Source organism: Squalius cephalus (genome assembly GCF_949319135.1).
Source record: "Squalius cephalus genome assembly, chromosome: 8".
NCBI classification, from domain to species: Eukaryota; Metazoa; Chordata; class Actinopteri; order Cypriniformes; family Leuciscidae; genus Squalius; species Squalius cephalus.
The window spans coordinates 32,610,455-32,626,986 of record NC_137129.1 but is presented as its reverse complement, the minus strand read 5'-3'; the positions used below and the strand labels follow the sequence as shown (position 1 = coordinate 32,626,986).

General features: G+C 37.5%; 1 protein-coding gene and 1 pseudogene across 8 annotated transcripts in view; both read right to left on the bottom strand.

Moving 5' to 3' along the window:
* The window catches only part of LOC307162554 (uncharacterized protein), a 46,460-nt gene that overhangs the window by 17,256 nt on the left and 12,672 nt on the right, over window positions 1–16,532 (bottom strand). For 2 of the 7 annotated variants that reach the window (XM_079877951.1, XM_079877948.1), the window contains exons 1-2: window positions 845–1,070; window positions 395–515 (exon numbers count right to left, since the gene is read on the bottom strand). The exons of 2 other annotated variants lie outside the window; for them this stretch is intronic. The gene's annotated coding sequence lies outside the window, so the exon portion shown is untranslated. Of the gene's footprint in view, window positions 1–101; window positions 224–394; window positions 516–779; window positions 1,151–16,532 lie in introns of those variants that run through there. 3 more of the 7 variants (XM_079877952.1, XM_079877949.1, XM_079877947.1) reach the window with 2 other exon arrangements.
* LOC307163317 (interferon-inducible GTPase 5-like) lies at window positions 11,985–14,602 on the bottom strand (annotated as a pseudogene). The gene is made up of 3 exons: window positions 14,480–14,602; window positions 12,796–13,238; window positions 11,985–12,591 (listed from the first exon to the last, which is right to left on the bottom strand). The product of its transcript is annotated as an interferon-inducible GTPase 5-like (transcript).

The following is a 16,532-nucleotide window of genomic DNA, read 5'->3' as shown; positions in this document are numbered from 1 at the left end:
AACAAAACAATAATTCAAACAAAGTAAGTTTTGATTAATTCATACAAAATTTCAGGACAGTATGACAAAAATACATCTCATGAAAAAATTTACTTTCATACCTCCAAAACAAGTTTTGTTCAATAAATGCAGCAGCAGATGTTGAATATGTCTACTGTTTTCTTGGTAGGTGGAGGGTCTAACTGTGCATGTGCAGTGTGAGTGTCATCACTCTAGCTTGTTTCTGATTGGAGAAAAATGACATGTTGCAACCATCCCCTGTTACAACTTCCCCGGTCTCCCCTACTTTTACCCTATTTCAAAATATTGGAATGTAGGCTAAATAGCGCTTCTGGAGTTATTAGCTACATTTAATCCAAATAAAAAGTAACTGAATACGATAGAAAGGTCTTACCTTTTTCAGTCTCACTTTTGAGCTTCCGAGGACGAGACGCTGGAAGATTTAATATAGGCCTACCCAGAATAGAAGTGCGTAGTTTCCTTCACAGATGAGAAATTTACTGCTGTAGATAGGCCTACGAATAGATGTTTTAAATGCATTCAATAAATCGAATTACTCTAATGTAAAACTTGTTTGATTCGTTGTAGATTTGTCTGCTAAAAAGAGAAAATAAAGCTTCTCACAAAGGCATTTCACAGCTGTTAAATAGGTTTTATTTCATTTACATTCGATAATCATTCTGTCGGCCGGCCAAACTAGCCTAAATGAGATTGCTGTCAAATGTAAAAATAGCTGCATTGCAATAGAGACAAGTAGCTATAGGCTGCATCATTCTTACCAAATTCTTCTGAGCAATCCACACAGCAAGAATGCACTTATTGAAATGAAAAACGAATTACAAACCTAAACTTTTCCACCGGAGAGAAAACTGAACCACAGAAGAACGAGATCCACCCAAAAAAATACTTTCACTTTCACTGCTATAATCACCGCACGTTCATATTTATCCGGAGTAGGTAGTACATTTAATTTATTGAAATCTGCGCATTATAATTTACTAACCAAAACGCAACAAATCAGAAAGGTATCAGAAAGGTAGGTGTGTGCGCGTGCGCTCTCTTTTGCACTCACATTAACCCCTTCAGACCTGATTTTTCCCCCACTGAGCAACTTTATGTAGGCTACTTGATACTTGCTCTTCTTCAATGTAGAAATGAATCTAAAAGTAAAATACATTTTTTTTGCCAAATTTTTTTTATTCGATTTTTTACGTCTTCTAGGCCAGGGGTTTTCAAACTTTTTGTGTGTGGACCACTATTTGTAATCAAGAATTTTCACGGACCACCTCACACATAATAAAATATGTCTACACAGAGTCCTACCTGAATTAATCTGCACCTCTAAATAGGCTTACTAGCTCTAAAACTATCATTGGTCATCACATCAGTACAACAGAATTGTTAAAAGAAAGTTTACTGCACACAACGGCTGCCACATATTTAATTTATTTATTTACTCAAGCGCCCGAGGGCATAATCAGGTTCATTTGAACAACAGGCTTATTTCCATAGCAATGGCGTATGAAATCTATACAGTAATAAGAACACTGGAATATAGTCAACATTTCAAAACCTTTGGCCATTTTAGGGGATTATTAATCTTCAGTTTTACAAGTCCTCAAAAAGTGAGTTTGTCCACTTAACAGCACATCCGCAAAACATTTCAGAAACGCGAGATCAAGAAACTAACTGGAAATTAAAATAATAACAGGCCTTATTCATTCCATTTATAAATATTTCGTTTCATATAAACTGCCTATGCCTGACTGTGCGTTCACACCGGACGCGAGCGCGTCAAATTCAAAAAGGGATCATATGTCAAATTCGCGCCTGCCGCGTCTAGATACGCTTGACCACTTTGTATCAATTCTATGGAATTAATTTTGTTCCAATAATAATGAACGTAACTTTTCAAGAAACTAATTAAAATATAAATTGAAACTGAATAAAATATCTTTGAAACTGAAAAAGAATCGCAGGCAAATTTTTTGACTTCGTTTTTAATACACTGCATGTTTTGCTAACTATTTCTCATATTGCGTTCGCTGATCTGAACTTACAAATGCGCTCCCAGAGTTTTCGTTTGCTGTTCTGACACATTTCTCTCGTGGGGGCGGGGCTAGTAGCAGTGTGCTCTTATTGGCTACTGAGTTTTTGATTGACAGCTTCTTCACCTGGAAGTGAATACGTCAGTGCTGTGTTTATGTGTGGATGTGAGCGTCTGTAAGCGCAGCTTTCTATTTCATTTTAATGATATTAAGTTTATATCTGTATTTTTTTGCTGCTACACTATATTGTTGAGATGATTTCTTATAGAAGGAATAGTAGCCTACAGACGAATCATTATCATTATCATTAGCCATCGTCGCTATCAGGATACTGGATAGCCTACTCGTGGTAAGTCAGATTTATTTATTTTTAATCAATACTATACTAATACTATTTATAATACAGTACTGGCTTTTTTCAGGTGGAGAGGCATTTTAGAGCTCAGTGAGAGCCCATAACATTATACAGCTGTGTTGTCTTGATGTAACTTAGCCCATTACATGACTTGTTTATTTATCTACATTCGGTTACAGTCTTCGATTAGATCATATTTCCCCCCAGCCACCCCAAACAACATTGGGCTAGAGTAATGTACAGTATCTGTACTGTAGCCTACAGTACAAAAAGTACTGTATCAGTCAATGACCGATGCCAAAGGACCAGAGCGCTGTCAATCACTGCCTGATTCAACTTTGGCAATGTAAAGCCTTTTTTTTTTTACCATGCCAATAAAGCTATTTAAACCTGAATTTCTCAATTGCTGATTAATTTGCGATGCAGAGTTTTTGAAAGAGGAGAGACACGACTTGACCACAGAACACGTCTCTGTTCATAATAATAAACACTCAATTATTTTGAATCTTGAAAATTATTTAATTATTTAGAAATTATTTATTCTGATTACTTTTGTGTGATAAAGATGACTGATAGATAAAGCTATTATATGTAGCTAGTATGAGTAAATGCTTTTTCTGTGTCCATATTTGACTAATAATAATGCCAAAAATGCACTTCAAATGAACATTTCTGAGAAAAATGCTTAATCTTTAATAGTCTTTAATAATAAATATATGTCCAAATTAAAACCTTAATACATGCAAGTAATTATGACTGAAAACATCCAGCAACTAGGGAATACACAGCCATGGATGTTTATATAGGGCTATACAGCCATCTACTGGTTACACAACAGTATTACAGATGATAAATGCTTCATGACTCCCGAGGTAAATATTTAAGCTAGTACTGTAAAATCCCTTAAAACATTTATATAATTTGTTTGGAAAAAATATTTTAAATCTGCAACTTGTTACTGTATGTGGGAGTTCAAAGTAGTTTGTATTGTTAGATTATAATACATTTCCTCTCTCATTTTCCAGGGAGTGGAGCAGCTTTTCCATAAACAAAATTCTGATGCTGACACAGAGTGATGCTGATGGAGTGATAGTACCAGAGATCCACTGTCCCTGTCAGACAATAATCTTACTCTGTTCAGACACATCACCTTTGAATGACTGGGATCTTGATCTTCAGACACCTGATTTATTTCATTTTAATATAAACTAGCAAATATTTTAATTTCCTCTAGATTAAAACAAACACAGTTCACAAGAGGTTGCACTTTATTCTTATTAGTCTATGCTGATCTTGGATTAGCATACCAACAGCAAATGAATGTTAAGGGGATAGTTCACCCAAAAATAAAATTCTCTCTTATTTTACTCACCCTCATGCTGTCCCAGATGCATTTTACTTTCTTTCTACAGATAAACACGAATCAAGATTGTAAGGAAAGTAATCCATCTCTGCGAGTCCTAAAGACGCTTTAAAAACCACACACAGTGAGCGTGACGGTAATCCATGCGAAAAATCACTTCCGACCAACTGTCTTACGTACATGGGTTACAATCCACTTGTATTATGGACTCACAGAGATGGATTATTTCCTTAAAAATCTTTGTCTATGTTTATGTGAAGAAGAAAGTCATATACATCTGGGATGGCATGAAGGAGCGTAAATGATGAGAGAATTCTATTTTTTTGGGTGGACTATCCTTGTACTGCTTGTGTCCAGTCACTGCTTTGTTACTTGAACTGCAACGGGAACGGTTCAAAGAATCATTGCAACATTTAAAATGTATATGAATTTTTAAAATGTATTCTGTATTTGTAATTTTTCATTTTGTATAGTAATGTATCATGAGAATACTGTGCATTACATGTATAGTATGCAGTTAATGTTTTGTGAATTCTGGTCTTTCCTGTCACAACATAATTGCATCCAAGACCTTCACTCTGATACTTGTGTATATGCTTTGGTGATAATAAAGAATGTAAATTTAATTGAATTCATATTTTCAATTACATTAATTTAACTGGTTGTATAAGTCACAATTGAAATGGTTGATGATTGTTAAAATATATTTACAATTTTAAATCTTAGAAGATAGTATTAATTAAATGAAATAACTAAATACAATTATCAATTTAAAAAAAAATGGCAACAAGAACATTCTTTGGGTGACATATGTAATGAAATGCCCTTTGAGGTTTGTATCATCTGACAGCAGGCCACGAGTGTAATTTTCATATTGTTTAAATTCCTCTTATTTAAGTGACAATTAATTTTGATGGTGTAAATGTATATCATGCTAACAGTGAGTAGTGTGATGGCCATGGTTGCCAACCTTGATTACCTGGTTGAGGTTTGACTTTCTTGACGGCTGAATATATCAAACATGTTTACTAGTATTCTCTTTAAATTGTAACAGCTGAACCTAATCAGAGCCTAAAGGTGATGATACACAGGGCAACTTTTTGAGCAATGTTGCTGGGCAATCTTGCCGAGTGATTGTTGCTTGGGCACTTTCCCATTGAAAATGGGCAATAAATTGCTATCTGGATAATTTAGATGGGTCGTGGGCCCTGTGTCTCATCTGGTTGCCCGTTGACAGCAACGTTGCCCAGCAATATTGCTCAAAAAGTTGCCCTGTGTATCATCACCTTAACATGCAAAAGAATCATCAGGAATAAACAAATATTCTCCGAAAACATTGGACACTATACAATATTTTAAGTATTATACAGTACTTTAATGTACAATTACACCTGAATAGACTGAATAGATCTCTTGTGCTCCTAAAAGCTTCTGTCGACAAAGTAGTAAGGATGGCTGACACGAAACAGTCGTTCCGAAGCTTTGCGAGATCCCGAAGCGCAGATGTTTCGAAACACTGATCCGAAGCGTGATTCGAAACACCCATGTCACGTGACTATGACCAAACGAAGCCTCGAAGTGTTTCACTAAGTGTTTCATCAGGTGTGGTCCGCCGAATCAGCGTTTGATTGACACGGTCGGGAACAGACCACACAATCGCACATCTGTATAAAAGTGAAATCAACGCATATTGACCTCGTGGGTTTTTGTTTGGGAGTTTGATTTTGAGATAGCGGATTTTATTATATAGTGACATAGTGAGATTTGATTAGTTAGGCTATTTAGGCTTACATTTAAATTTACACAACACATTGACTGATAGGCTAGAGACTGACAGAGTAGGCTATATAGTGACACATTAATACATAAATATAAATATAGACAGCTAGATTAATAGATAGATACAGATAGATTATAGATAGGCTACATATATAAATATCTAGATAGATTTTATAGGTAGATACATATAGATACATAGATTATATCTAGGTACATATCTAGATACATAGATAGATTATAGATACATATCTAGATACATAGATAGATTCATATAGATAGATACAGATAGATAGATTTGGTTAGATAGATAAAATGGAGGCTCCGCAGTATAGAGATGCCGTACATCTGTGGTGTGGGAGCATTTCCGTTTAGAAACCCCAAATAAAGTGAGATGTGTGTATTGTGATCGGCAGCTAGCCTACTGCAACAATACATCATCCATGATGCGCCATTTGAGGAGCACTCATCCTGCCATTGTGCAGGGTGCAGAGGATGGTATCATTACCCAAGGCCTGCAACTGACACTGCTGGGCCATCTAAGCAATGCACTGTTTGAAATATAATTATAATTGAAATATAATTACAAACTTTTGGGACACTGTTTAGAAAGTCCATAGCCCTATGCCCTACAATCTAATGTCCCAATCACAACTGCCAATCATGTTAAAAATAGCTTCAATGTGAATATAATATAATATAATATAATATAATATAATATAATATTGTGTGAATATACATTTTATAGGTCTACATATGAGACACACAATGCTACAGCTGATGCCACAGTGGAAGTGAAAAAATACATCAGCAATGCATATTTGCCCAGAACTCATGATCCACTAACTTACTGGAAAGAGAGAGCAGTAATCTTTCCTCATTTGTATGTCCTAGCTAAAAAATATCTTTGCATGCCAGCAACAAGTGTCCCTTGTGAGAGAATTTTTTCAAAGGGTGGAGAAATTATCTGTAAAAAAAGAAGTAGGCTAAGTCCTTCCACAGCAGAGAAATAATATTTTTGAAAAAAAATCTCTAAAAAAAGTGAGACATTGTGGCTTGATTTCTTTTATTAATATTCATTTTGCAGGACCAAAATAACATTATGCACAGTGAGGAGCCTATAGGTTACAAGCTTCACATATTAGAAAAATACAATAATAAAAAAACAACACATTTTTTTAATGGCTTGTCAAGGTTGTTTTAGATCAACACCTGCAAGTGACCACTAGGTGTCACCGTTGAGACGGGTGTCGGATTGATTCGAAGCCTCGAAACAATATGGCACATTTGGTTCAACTGTTTCATTGCTTCACGAGGCCTCGATCTGGCCATCACTACAAAGAAGTAGCAGCAGCAGGTAAATACAGATAAAATTAAAAAACAAACCTCCGGTCAATTTTAACATTGAGCTCATTTTTTTGTACATTTGGAGTGCTGTCAATACAGAGAAAAACGACAAAAATCGGTGTTGCCTACACCGAGTTATTCTATTTTTAAAATTTGCACCCTGTTGACTTCAATGGGGCAAGTACTAAACCTGCTTTTAGCCTCTTAACATCCTTGATGTGTCATTACAAGTGCACAGAAAATGTGAGTGATTCCTTCTGAGTGAACACGAGTGAGTCTGACTGCAGTAGATGTGAAAGAAATGTATAAAAATGATGTTATTTAAGCCAGCGCAAATACCTTTGTTTACATCCTGTTTTTCGGTTGAAGTCCAAAGTAGTCGATTGCAGAGTTCACACGCATAGGTTTAATACCTATGATCACGCGCGTGAACTCGGCAATCGACTACTTTGGACTTCAACCGAAAAACAGGATGTAAACAAAGGTATTTGCGCTGGCTTAAATAACATCATTTTTATACATTTCTTTCACATCTACTGCAGTCAGACTCACTCGTGTTCACTCAGAAGGAATCACTCACATTTTCTGTGCACTTGTAATGACACATCAAGGATGTTAAGAGGCTAAAAGCAGGTTTAGTACTTGCCCCATTGAAGTCAACAGGGTGCAAATTTTAAAAATAGAATAACTCGGTGTAGGCAACACCGATTTTTGTCGTTGTTCTCTGTATTGACAGCACTCCAAATGTACAAAAAAATGAGCTCAATGTTAAAACTGACCGGAGTTCTCCTTTAATATCATTAAAATGAAATAGAAAGCTGTGCTTAAGACGCTCAAATCCACACATAAACACAGCACTGACGTCTTCACTTCCTGGTCAAGAAGCTGTCAATAAAAACCTCAGTAGCCAATGAGAACGCACTGCTACTAGCCCCGCCCCCACGAGAGAAATGTTTCAGAACAGCAAACGAAAACTCTGGGAGCGTAAACGAAAACTTCAGAAGCGTAAATGAAAACTCTGGAAGCGCATTTGTAAGTTCAGATCAGCGAACGCAATATGAGAAATAGTTAGCAAAACATGCAGTGTATTAAAAACGAAGTCAAAAAATTTGCCTGCGATTTATTCTTTTTCAGTTTCAAAGATATTTTATTCAGTTTCAATTTATATTTTAATTAGTTTCTTGAAAAGTTACGTTCATTATTATTGGAACAAAATTAATTCCATACAATTCCCGCGTCAAAACAAAAGTTTGAAGCGAAATTTCGTCCGGTGTGAACGTACCATTAAAGGCTATGCGTGTGATGTGATAATGAGATAATATTTGCCTCTGCCCTTTTCTCTTCAGAGAACCTGTTGCTATCCACCGAACCAATGTTGTGGTTCTAACGGCACGAACTTGAATGTCACGGCCGAACACCACTAGGCTATTTTAGTAATCACACAATAACTTGACAATTTAATTAAAATGTTATATCAATATAGGCCTACATATTCTTTTTACTTTTTTTTTTTTATGGGAATTTCCTGGTAAAATTAAGGTTAAAAAAAATATTACTTTATATTTTATTTTGCCTTTCCACGGACCACCTGCAGTACCCTCACGGACCACTAGTGGTCCGCGGACCACAGTTTGGGAATGGCTGCCCTAACGCATCATTTTGATTATCTACGTGTATGTTAAAATCTCCAACAATTAATGCTTTATCGACATTGACCAATAGGTCTGAGAGAAAATCTGCAAATTCTTTTAGAAAATCAGCGTAAGGCCCTGGCGGCAGGGGCGATTCTAGGATTTTATAAATGGGGGGGCACAGGGGGACCAAGAACCAGTGAGGGGGGGCCCATGGGAAATCAGAAAATTCAACTGGAAAAACTTCTAAAGTAGAACAGTCTTTTTTTTTCAATTAATGATTACAGTCTTTACTTACATTGTTTATTCTTTCAAGCAGATATATTTATTTGTATGAATTAAATATAATTAATCTTTATTAAAGCTATTATTACAGTTTTTTTCAATCGCTAACAAGCGCTTACCCATACTTCAGATAATTTTTCTAAACTCTTAACACAGACTCACACCTACAAAACACAATTGGCCAAATGGTTAATTGTCTTCTCAAAAACACATTTTGTTAAATATACACTAACTCTTCATTTCAAAACAGAACACATGTTTCTCTGTGCACACACTAACTTTACCAAAACACTGGAAATCTGACTCAAAATGAAATTATTCTGTCAAAGAATAACACTTGTTTTCACTTCACAAGGTACATGCAGTCAATCAAAGTACACCAGGTTTCAAAATACTGGCTATTGTTGACATTACTAAAACTGCATAGACTTTTATGTTTCAGTTTTACAGGTATCTGCATGCAAAACATGCAATCCACCGTTTTACACTAAACTTCTTGGTTGGGAACTGTATGTCCACATGTACAGTACTGTTCACATTCATAAACATTCCAGTAAAAAGCAAATCAGTTTTTATTCCTTTACTGTTTACTACAGGAGGTACAGTAGAAAAATATCCATGAAACACACAAGAGCATTCTGAACAAAAAAACAACAGCAAAAACATTACATTTTGTCCAGGTCGACGCCTTTTGGCCAGATTGAATCCTGCCTCATCTATGTATATGAATTCATGAGGGGCCTGGTTGGCCTCCAATTCCATAACTCTCAAAACAAAGTTTATGTAAATCATATCATCACTGTATACTATACTGTACTGTAACATATTACTGTGTAGGTTACCTACTTGCAAAGTGCAAAGCTTATAGAACTGGACATTGAATTGAATATACAGTACACTATATCTGGACATATTGTCGTTGTAGCTCCTTGACTCTCTCACTGATATATTGTTTTTGAACTGATATCATTGCAGAAGCAGAGTTTTTTAAAAAAAAACTTTCATATTGTAAAATATTAGTACAATTTGAAATAACTGATTTCTTTTTAAAAATATGTATGTCATGTGTAAAATGTAATTTACAGTATTCCTGTGATGAAAAGCTGGATTTTCAGCATCATTACAGGAAGATGCATATGGACTCGAAAAGCTTGTTTCTTCATGACATTGTTCAAAAGCAACACATTTTGCTAGCAATCAAAATCACATTTTGCTAAAATCATGAAATTTACAAAAATGGTAAAAGTTTCATGTAAATGGTAAATAAATGCAGTCCATACTGTATCTAAGGTTTGGAATATTGTTTTTGCTGTTGTGGGATGTTGTGTGTTAACATTTGTAAATACTACAAAAACACTCTATAATTTTGTTGGGAGGTATAGCTTGTCTGTTAAGAAAATTTAAGCATTATGGAAATGTGTTCACTGACTGCATATTGTGTGAAAAATACAAGAAATATGTGAATGGTATGGCCACAAAAGACTGATGCTGTGCTAATTGTGTTTAGAGTTTTGAAAATGTGAACACTGGTTGGACAAACGCTTGTTAGCGACTGAAAAAAACTGTAAAGAGCAGTGGATGCTTTTCTCTTTTTATTTTGTTGTTTGAACAATATTAAGTGTACAGAAGGCATTTAGGTTTATTACGCACTGTCACTTTAAGACCGAGTGTGCAGATCCAATTGCACTGCTAATGCACATCCGATATTCTCACAACTGTACGTTCTGTAAAGACATAACCGACTGTGTTTACGTGAATACTCTCAAAAACTGACATGTTGTGTGTATTTGTCCATTCAGACGCGAAAGAGAGCTCAATTCAGTCCTTTGCGCGAAGCGCGCTTAGCTGTCTGCAGGGCTGCACTCTTCGGGTCGCGTGTGTGTGTTCGCACAGAAAAACATACCGAATAAAGCTCTCTTTCGCGTCGTCACTCTTATTCAGATCTGTCCATATGTCTGCCCTTCTCTTTCTCCCAGACGTTTACATTTTTGAACGATTTGTGAGACATGCAGCATCAAGCGCATTCCAACTCGTGTGCCGCTGGGTAGATCAGCACGTTACAATTCAAATGTGCGCATCTACCACAAACGCAAATTGTTCTGACTGGATCTCTTCCCCAATCGTCCCTCCCTAACATTTTCGTCTATTTTTTATTCGTTGACGAAAATGTCAATACATTTTCGTTATAGTTGTCGTCATTTAAAACTGTTTTTGATATAGTTATCGTCTCGTGTTCGTCTGTGAAAAAATGTCGTTGACGAAAATAATGGCGAACATTTTTCGTCAACGAAATTACCAATATAATATACTGTAATTGAGTGTGTATACCATAAACAGTGACATGTCGAGGTGTCCTTCTCCTGACTCCTGTTTGAAAAACGCGGACCAGAGATTCTGCTTTGCGAATGGCAAATCAAGCAGTGATTGACAGCGCTCTGATCCAATGGCGTTGGGCATTGTCATGTTGACAGTAAATCTAGCCCAATGATGTTGGGGGGGGGGGGGGGGGGCACCAGGGGGGGCCAATCATATTCCAGGGGGGGCCGGTGCCACCCCGTGCCCCCCCTCTAGACACGCCCCTGTTTAAAATAACAATCAATATAACATAAATATAATTATATTTCTGTCATGACAACTCTCAGAGTGATTGGCATGGTAATGGGTATGACAATGTTGTATGTTTGGTATTGGTGGAATAGATCTGCTACGCTGCTGCTGCTTTTTTTTGCTGCTGCTGCTGCGGCAGAGCAAGTACGGGACTTGCTACTGCCAATACATACACGACACGCTGCTGTGAGCAAGTGAGACATGCTGCTGCTGAACAATATAGCACATGAATTACCCGTAGCAGATCTATACAGGTGGAGCTGGGGAAGGTGGAGGTTTTCTGAAGCGCGCTGCACTGCTAAGGCAAATGCTATATAGAGCAGAAGGTTGAGCAGTGAACTCATTGGCTACTGATACAGCAAGAACCAATCAGCTGTGCCCTATAGATAATGATGTGATTATGAACAGGTGAGTAAAAAAACCTTTTAGCCTGCACCATCTAGAGTTTCATGCCAGAACTTTGTATTTATGAACTAGTATGTACTTTCCGAAAGAATTAACTTGTAAGTATGCAGAATATTACAAACTTTGAAACCACTGGTTAAATATGCTGGTATGTTAAATCTGTCTAATTACACTTCAGTCACCAGTAAAGCCATTAGCACATTCCTGGCATCTTCTGCTATGTCATTCAGAGCTCTCTTCAGCATTGCTGATACAGCCCAATAGGACATTCCTCCTGCCGTTAAAGAGCCTAAAAAGGGCACATACCTAACAACAGACTCAACAGCATCTTCTGTTACCTGCAAGGATACATCTGTTAGTATAGATAAGAATGAACCTGTACATATTCCTTTATGCCAAACTGACTTCATCAGACTCTCTATACTCTTTCCAGACCTTTCACAGAGCTTCTCCAAAGATTGCTTATCAAGACCAAAGACTTTGCAGTACTTCTCTATCTCAGATGCTATGATGGCTAAATCTGCAGCAATCGAAAGACCAGGTACAGGAAATCCAGCCAGACAAACAGACAGCAAGGCTACTCTTGAAATGTTTTCCTCTAGAGATTTCTTCTTTTTCTCATTAATCTCCAGTGTAATATTCGGCACAGCCAACATCAGCACACGTCTCTTATGCTGTGGAAGCTCTTTCTCCATCCTCTCCTGCAGCTGATTTATATCATACTTGTCGAGCTCCCATCCAGAGATCAGGAACACGACAGGATCTTTCGCAGACCTGTAAAAAGGTATAAAATAAAGGTATTATGAGTGATGTAATCATAATTAAAGGAATATTGTATTATTCATGGACAATATTTATCAATAATTACATGCATGTTAATATCTGTTTTACCAAAGATATATATAATGTTATTGACAACCTGATTTTTTTTTATTGCTCTGTTTGTCAAAACATTGCCATATCATTAACTGAATAAACTAACCGTTTTCACAGTCCTTCCGTATGGTATCCAGTGTCTTTTTCTGGTCAAAGTTTTTCTTCCTCTTTTCAGCATCAATGCTTAAGTCAACTTTGGAGCGAATAAAATAAAACCTTTTCCCCATTTTCATGATCTCTTTGGCCAGCTGAGTGTGGCATTCTCTGAACCGATCTGAAGCAATGATGATGAAAAAATCATAGCGTTCAAACTGAACCAGTTTAAGATACTCGTCGGCTTTGAAGTTTGGTGTTCCAATGCCAGGAAGATCCCACACTTTCACATTGTTGTATTTAGGGTGAAGGTAAACCTCTGGTTCTGTAGTGGTTTCCACTACACCTGTTTTGGCAGAGCCGTCTTCTTCATCCCCTAAACCCCTGAATGCATTGACAAACGTGGACTTTCCAGAACCTGACTCTCCCGTCACACCAATGTTAAAGGAACACTGACACTCCACCCATTTGCATTAAGCTTTGCATTGTTAGAAACCCAGTCATACTATTGAATGGTCATGCAACATTTTTTCATTTTCCCCCGAGACGAGAGAAATCTGTATTTACCTCTTTACACTTCCTCCTACAATGACGCAAAAATCGTCATTTTGCGTCATTGTAGGAGGAAGTGTAAGAGGGGGGGATTTCTGTTAAGACTACAAGCACTAGATCCACCCTTTCAAACCCGCCCATAGGGGGTTGGACCTAATGCGCTAACAGACCTATCACAGATCAGTGCGAGTGCGTTTGATTTCAACGGCAGAAACCTGCAGAAAACAGGGACGAAGAAAGCTGAGTAGTAGGGGTTACCATACTCTATTTCCCGGACATGTCCGGCCGTCGAGATCGACAAAAATGTCCGGGATTCAGCTTTTGCTTTCTGCGGTCGCCATCCATTGTTTACATGCTCACCTTTTGTTTCAATCTAACTGAATTCACCCCGATTGGTGAATCTGAATGGAATGTTTACATGAATGCTAAACAAGTGATCGGTTGATTTGCGTTTTAACATTGCTAAGAAAATACCCGCACCTCCGTGAGAGATAGCCCATGAGACCGGTGCATCTCACAGGCGCGCTCATCAGTAATCACAGTAATACAGGGAGCAGGACGAGGCTAGCGCCGCGGGAGAAAGACGCGAGGCCGGTGGCGTGATCGGTTGAAAGACGCGAGGCCGGTGGCGTGATCGGTTGATGTGTGTTTTACCATTGCTAAGAAAATACCTGCTCCTCCGTGCGAGATACGAGAACAGTGCCTCACAGGTGTCGGTCGTCAGTAATCACGCCACCGGCCTCGCGCCGTTCTCCCGCGCCCCTCAGCCTCGTCCTGCTCGCCACAGTAAACATGATGAATGGCGACTGTAGAACGCAAAAGCCGAATCCCGGACATTTTGGGCAAACTCGTCACGGAGACTCACTCGTAGCCTAGCCTTGCCTTGATGTTTTTGTTTTCAACTGCGCTCAGCGCTGTCTTACCGGTAGGCGTGGCTTGGGAGTGGCCTTGTAGGGCAGCGAAGCAAGTGCATTCTGGGAGTTGTTGTCTTTCATCCACATAAGCCAAAAATACATTTTCTGGCTTTTCTCAGTCTAGAAAGCTCCAAATTCAAAAATAATTTCACATTTCTTCTACATAAATGACCCACTTTCAATACACATTCATGTCTCCACGGGTGAAATGACCCTTTAAGTTCTACAAGATCCTGCTTTTTGAGGAATTCTTTGATTGTGTTTGTCGCTGATAGAATATCTTTTGTAGAAATCATTTCTTGGAGCTTCATCAGCTCGTCTGTTATGTCAAAGTAATTGGCAGATGACATCTAAAAATGTGTTGGAATACAAACATAAGCCTCATGATTGGAATATCTTGACATTATTGATGTATTTAACACAAGTACAAATGTGTAGATATCTCATCAGAGACAAACTCTTACCTTTATGCTTACAGATCAAATGCTTGAAGCACAGTTGGTTCCTTCACAAAGGGGTTCTAATGGTATTTGAAGAAAGTTTCATACATTCAGTTAGAGAATTAGTGGAGGGACCTATATAGTAACAGAATACACATAAATTATATTAAATTTAATCATTAGAAAATGTGTTTTATATATGTAAAAAAAAAAAAAAAAAAAAAAAAATTGATGCAGGACGATATACATTTCTCATTCTTACCAATTTTTTTCTGAGCAAGAAGTCTCTGAAAGATGCAACTCGAAGTATCAAAGCTTGTGAGAGTATACACCTAAAAATCAGATATATGATCAGAGCAGGATACACCCAAACCCTTCCACTTGCTTTCACAATCACCAGTAACTAGTCACATGGACAAATAAATGGTTCCTTTGTTAAAGCATATATGTGCAAATGGCATGAGAGGACCAGCACTTGTTATAAAGATAGGACAACAACCTGTAGATTTAATAAATTATGCATGGGTAAACCGTGCAGTTTGATATTGGACTGATAAACAAAATAACAGGAGTACTGGTCTGTAATTGCATCAACTCTGAATTATATTTACAACACAATATTTGTCAATGCTGACCTGTCCCGGGGCACGCACCCCCTGGAAGAAAATGTATAACTCTGGTGCACTTTGAAAGTTAAAAAGAAATTAAGAGCTCCAACCCATATTCAGTGAGCAAATTTACTTGTACCTGAACTGTAAAAGGGACTCAAACCTCTTTTTAGTTGTGATATAGTGTCTCAGTCTACATTACACTACATACTACTACTACTACCACTATTATCCTTATGACAGTAATAGCCATATATTGTAAAACAAATGCACTGAAAAATAAATTAAACTTTCATGATTGGTTTTGTCCTAATTTCTATTCATGCAAGAGATAAACCCGTAAGCTTTTATTTTGGCTGAAAACAAGTTTACAAACACGTCTCATTTCAAATCAAGTAAAATACTGTAATCGTCAAATATGTAAATGTGAAAATAATGCGTAACAGCATTCCTAAACGCACGCTAAACTCACATGCACAGATGGAGTTCACTGCATTCATTCACTGTGAACTGAGACGCGGAGCAGATCAGGTGCTCATCACATCAGTGAAGTGCGCACTTCTATTTGTGCAGCGCAAACAGGCAGTTTTTTGATAAGGACATAAAGCCTTATCGCGCTTTCAATTTTAGTTTGTTTGACAGCAATTGTGCAAAACAATTATTATGAGAAGTTTAAATATATTTTCCGGCCGCCACTGCCTAGTTAATGAATGGGAATGTAATCGCATCCACTGGAGGCAAGATTGGAGAACCCAAATGCAGTTTATTCAAAATGAACACGGAACACGGAACACTAGTGATGTTACATTTGACACACAAGCTTCAAAGCGCGTATCGAGAACGCAGCGCAATTTCTCATGAAGCTCAGTGCCGGAGCGCGTATTACTTTCAGAGAAACATGTGACCAATGAAAAACGAAGCCTCACTTTCTTTCCAGTCATGTGAATGCTTCACTTTGCATGTCGGAATGTTTGAACCCAAACCACTACTCTCACTGTAAAAACTAAAGGAGCCTCAAATATCCTGTCGGATACTCAAGGAACTTAAAAATGTAATTTAAGTGCCTCAAAGCTCTTTCTCCTATAGTAGGGTTACTGGAGGAGCATTGACAATATTTGAGGTTCTTGCTGGAACTTATGGGATCCTTTAAGCACTTTGTATTTAGTTCAGAGGTTCTGGAGTCACCTTTTCATTACTATGAGACCTCGAAGTGCTTTGGGGGAAAATAGAGG